The sequence below is a fragment of the Pinus tabuliformis genome, chromosome 5_2, assembly GCF_031772625.1.
Source record: "Pinus tabuliformis cultivar Carrire ecotype Pingquan chromosome 5_2, CPIR1, whole genome shotgun sequence".
Lineage (NCBI taxonomy): Eukaryota > Viridiplantae > Streptophyta > Pinopsida > Pinales > Pinaceae > Pinus > Pinus tabuliformis.
In genome coordinates, this window is record NC_142306.1 from 525,168,653 (window position 1) to 525,174,474 (window position 5,822).

The following is a 5,822-nucleotide window of genomic DNA, read 5'->3' on the forward strand; positions in this document are numbered from 1 at the left end:
GATGGGATGCGTGTTCAGACAGTTTCTGCTGGACTACTGACAAGATAAAATAAGAGTGGTCATGTTCAAAGTCGGGAGTCTCAACTTCTGAGAGTAAGTTCTGATGAAACTCAATGTGAAGAAGAAGTTTTGTTTCAAAATTTGTAAAATGCAGAAAATAAAAGTGAATTATAAGATTGCAAACCCAATTAATCCCACCGCCTCATAGTGGATGCCAACATCCTCAGAACGCAACCCCTTGAAAACGTTAGTGTTAAAAATAGATTTGTGATCGAATCATGACATATCTAGGAAAATGAAGACATGGGTTTTTTCAAAAATAGAATGAATTACATAACCCAGAAATTATTTCCTTGAATTCTTAATGGTTTGAGAGGAAACCATGGTTCTTCAGAATCCTATTTTGATAACTGCGTGAAGGAAAAAACGGTTTTTACAATTAATGTGCAGAGAATTACGAATTTTGCTGGCAGTGAAGCATATTTTGAGCAGTTTGAGTGATTTTTCATGCAGATTTATTGGCTTGACTTGAGCAATTTGCACCTTCACATGTTGCCTAGCTCAAAATGAGCATCTACAAACCAAAGTCAAGAAAGCCAATATGCCCAACGTGAAGCTATCAAAGCATTTTGATCTGGTCTCTCTCTGCTTATTTATCGAGCAGATTAAATTGGATCAATCTGCTTCAATTATTCCATGTTCTGTTATACATCTGGATTCAGCCTCATGTTTAGCACATAATGGCAATGCAATGTATTCAACGTTCAGGAAGACATATCCATTATATTTCTCATTGACATTTGTGTCGTATGTTGTCCTTCATCTTCAAAAGTTTATGGAGTCTCCCATGCGGACATGTTGGAATGCTATTAATGGGGTTGTGCGCTCTACATCATTCCTGTCGGCCTTTGTAGGAATATTTCAGGGAGTTATATGCTTGCAAAGAAAGGTTTCAACAAGGGACCATAAGCTTGTGTATTGGTTTGCTGGAGGCATGGCTGCTTTGTCTGTCTTGCTAGAGAAGAAGAGCAGACGAGACGAATTAGCTCTTTATGTGCTTCCTTGAGCTGCAGATTCATCGTGGTATATTTTAGTGAACAAACATCTACTTCCAAATATAAGAAACGCTGAAGTGTCACTTTTCTGCCTATGCATGGGAGGACTAATGTATTATATGGAGTATGAACCAGATACAATGGCCCCCTTTCTAAGAGGGATGATAAAATGTTTTCTTGATTTTCGAATAAGTACAGATGATCAGCCTCCCAACCTTGGGGCTTCATGTTCCTATGTCAACACCTTGAACTCTGGACATATTGCAAATTCAGAAGATAAACATGCCAGAAACTCATGCAGAACATCAAGGACAAGAGAAGAGTTGAATTTGGAAACCTTTTCTGGACTCTGACCACAATTTTGACAAGGGAATCTCTTTTATTGAAGTGGAGTGCTATTATATGTTTTAGCTTTTCCCTTGGCATAGTTAAATTCCTTTTTTTCTCTTCTTAAAATTCATTCTCAACATTCAATTTTTCCCCAGTGACTTGGAGTAGGCACTGATTGTTTTTCTTGTCGTTTCAATTTTTTTTCTTTATTAGTTTTTTAGAAAATAAATAAATATATTTTTGTTGATTTTATTTATTTCTTTATTTAAAAATAAATTATTTTTTTTTATGATAAATAATAAAATTAAAAAAAAAAAATTTATTACTTAAAGAAACACAAGAAAATTTAAAAAACAAACACTACAACATTTTTTGAAAATCATTCACTATTGTCATTCTCAAAAAGCCCTTTCATTGCAGATCTTTTTACTCCTTCATTTGAAAAATACTTCGAAGTCTTCCTAGGAAATCTTACACAGATTTGACATTTGAAAGATTAATTTAAAAGAACATTTGGTGGATTATTTAAATGCTTATTAACTTCCTTAAGAGTTGGCAATTTCATATTGTTGTATGCTTTTATAACGTACTCATCTGCAGAACACAACAAATATATAATGCCAAGCTTTTCGCCACACACAAAATTTAGCTGACAAAAATTCGACGTCTATAGGTGGCTGGTCAACGCTGGTCAAACTCATGTATTTTCATATACAGTCCAAAACTAAGGAGAAGATTTGCTATATTTGAAAGTTTGCATGCCATAATTCATTTTTTTTCCAGCAAGAGTCATCATCCATTTTCCATTACCACATACACTTCATTACATTTTCTTCAATCCTAACCCACCAATAAAACCAACAAAGCTCATCTACAAGCTTTTTGGTCCACTTTACATATTCATTGTCAGTTTCCTTTTTCCTACACTTGCAAATAAAACCTTGCTTCCATACACCATTGAGTCAAAGTCCTAGAGTCTAATAATTAAAAAAAAAAACACCTAGAGACTTGCATGCCTTAATGGCAAGTACTCTTGCCAATGAACAATGGAAGTACATTAATATTCCTTGTTCATTGGATCTTGTAGGTGACTCGACTACAACAAATTTATTCGTACCTACAAAGATGTGTTAGGCATCTTGACTCCCATTGGAATCAATGGTGGGAGTTCTCATGTTGGCTAGTGGCATTCATTAATGGCCACTAAGTTAACAATTTCTTGCTATGTTCGACACCAGCACATTTATTCACATAGTAAGATTTGTGCCATCAAATGTTGAAGACTTGAAGACCCATATTTTGTAACAGATGAAGCAGATTTCCTTTCATTGTTTTTCAGTTTTTTTGATGTACATGACTTGAGGACAAGTCAATAAATAAGGCTGGGGGGGAAATGTAAATTCTTAATTTTGTATACCTTCCAAGCCTTATACATTTTCAGCTGCATTTAGCAGTATATTTCGAACATTCAATAGAACATCCAACAATAGATTTAGCAGCAGATGTAGCAACAAAAAAAGATTCACTTTTTCGATTTCATCCACCATTTTCACAACCAAGTAAAGAAGACTATGAACTAAATTTTGCAACCACACGTGCACAACTCTCATCCATTTTTGAAAGGGTAAGTTAAGGTATGATATTTTCTAACTTTTAACCATTTAATTCCTTGAAAAGTTAGAATAAGATTTTTTGGAAAAACTTCACTTCCTTTCCTCATTTCACATAACTGCCAAAACCATCAGTTTGAGGGGAGGGATACATTTACATACATACTTTGTCACATTCATATAACATCTGTATCCATATATCACATTCTAAAACCCACTTACATTCAAAATATATTCACTATTACATGAGCATATAAATGGCTTTTTCAAAAGTATTTAAAAGTTAATTGGATGCCAAAACAATTATGGTTGTTACACAAGAACCAACCATGATGCATTACAACAAAAATACTTTGCAATAAAAATCACATTATGTTAGGCCCCTATAATACTAGTGTAACCCCTTATTGTTATTAGTACAACCCACTTATTATATTGATGTACCCATGTAGTGCCCATATTGTTACTATTGTGCCACATAGAAGCCCTCTATTGTTATTGTTGTGGCTACAATATTATTGTTATGTAGGCTTTGATTATATTGGGACCCTTAGACTCCTATATATAGAAAGGAGGTCTTTTCATTTGTATCATCCAAGAATTGTTCATTTATGTAATGTAAAGGAGGTTGCCCCCTCGAAGAGGCTGAATTCTAAGGCGTTGATCTATCTTTTCTATCTTTTCTTGAGCTGGTTTCATAACATTTGGTATCAGAGCTTTGGATTCTAGGGTTTCGCTGCTCCAAACAGGTCATCGTGGCATTTTCGCTATAACTTTTTTTTTGTGACGTTTCAGAAGTTGCAAAAAAAAAACCCATTTGAGAAGAAATCGCGCTGAACCTTGGGTCTGAATTTCAGAGCTTTTCGCACGATATTTCGGAGATATGATCTGAGGAAGTTGGTCTTTTTGCAGACTCCTGAATTACATTCAAAACAGGTGACCTGGGGAAAATCGTCATAACTTTCTTTCTGAGCATCGGATTGAAATTTCGTAAGAAGGTACAGAAAGAGGACGGACTGTAGTTTTCCTTTATATAATTTTCAGAGTCAAAGGTTGAAACAGTGACATGTGGCACTTCATACAAGTTCGCTCTACTGAACTAGTCTATAATCAGGTCACTGTGGGAGATTGTGCATAACTCTTTCTTGGAGAATCCAATTTGGATCAGACTAGTGGCATTGGAAAGAGGACATAGAAGGCTACTACAGGTCACAATTTCAGAACTGGATGATTCGAAATTACAGAGATACATCAGATTCAATATCAGGCTTCTACAAAGTAAAAAAAAAGGTGTGTAGTTTTTTTAAATTTTTGCATAAGCTGGGTTTGACGGAATTCAAAGGGCATAGTAAAGCATTATTATCGGTAACTGATGCCCCGAGGAAAGAAAATGCAAACACCTAGTAAGGAACCTGAAAGCTCTAGCATGACTCATGAAGAAGAGGAAGAAATGCTACATGATATATCAAAATTACAAGAACAAGTGCAACAAATGTCACGCTCACAAAAGCTAACAGAAGCTAAGATAAGTGGCGTGGAATCTAAGATAAATGGCATGGAATCTAAGATAAAGGGCATGGAAGCTAAGATGGAGGATTCGATGGAAGAATTGAAGAAGTTGCTACAAGAAAGGGTCACTAATGGTGAAAAGGTAGTAAAGGAAACTCATGATGAGAACAAAAGAAATGTTAATCATGATTCCATAGACTCTAATGTTGGATCGAAGACTCACCATGTTCCAAAAATCGATATGAGGAAGTTTGATGGCAAGGATCCCGCCACATGGATATTACAGATGGAGCAATTCTTCGATCTCAATAATGTGCAAAACACACAAAAGGTACGTATGGCAACTTTATATTTGGAACCAAATCAGTTTGTATGGTATCAATGGCTTTGTTCTCGTAAACAATTTATCACTTGGGCAATTTTTACGGAAGAATTGATAGCACATTATGAGGATACAAAAAGCAACACTTTTTTTAGCCAATTGATAAGTCTCAAACAAAAGGGTTCAATAATGGAGCACATTGAGGAGTTCCAAAAATTGAACATAAGGGTAAAAGATATTCCAGAGGAGCATAGGATTGATGTGTTCATAGGGTCTTTAAAGGATAATATCCAACATGATGTGCCTTTGGGAACCTGATTCATTAGAGAAGGCATTCAGGTTAGCAAGAAAAATGGAAAGCAAAATTATGGCAACTAGGAAGCATACCATTCACAACTATAAAGACGGAAGTGTTGTTGCCCATAGTCTTCCACAACCTACAAGGTTGACACCACAACAATTGGAAGAAAAAAGAGCAAAAGGGCTTTGTTACAATTGTGATAGCAAATACACAAAGGGTCATAAGTGTGCTGAGAAGAAATTATTCTACATAGATTGTGAAGAGGAAGAAGAAAAGGAGCAAGAAAGGTCAAAAGAAGAGGATATATTCCAGGAACAAAGCCTAGATGAAGAACAAATAAATCCGACCATATCTTGTAATGCATTGGCGGGAATTACCACTCCTCAAACCATCAAGATAGAAGGACAAATCAAGAAGAAAAAGGTAATAGTGTTGATTGATTCAGGAAGCACCCACAATTTTATTCATTGTAGGGTAGCAAAAGAATTGAATTGCTTCCTATATCCAGCACCAGAGTGTCAAGTGATGATTGCAAATGGAGGAACAATAAATTGTTCTGGAAAGTGCCATAATATCAAGCTATCCATGGGAGAATATGTATTGACTAGCCCAATGCTTTCCATTCCAATGGGAGGTGCTGATGTTGTACTAGGAGTCCAATGGCTACAATCCTTGGGTACAATAGCTTTTAATTT

The 5,822-nt window shown here is 35.5% G+C and overlaps 1 pseudogene; it reads left to right on the forward strand.

Moving 5' to 3' along the window:
• Positions 1-601: 601 nt before the first annotated feature.
• On the forward strand, positions 602-1,408 carry LOC149160015 (uncharacterized; annotated as a pseudogene).
• The last annotated feature ends 4,414 nt before the right edge of the window (positions 1,409-5,822 follow it).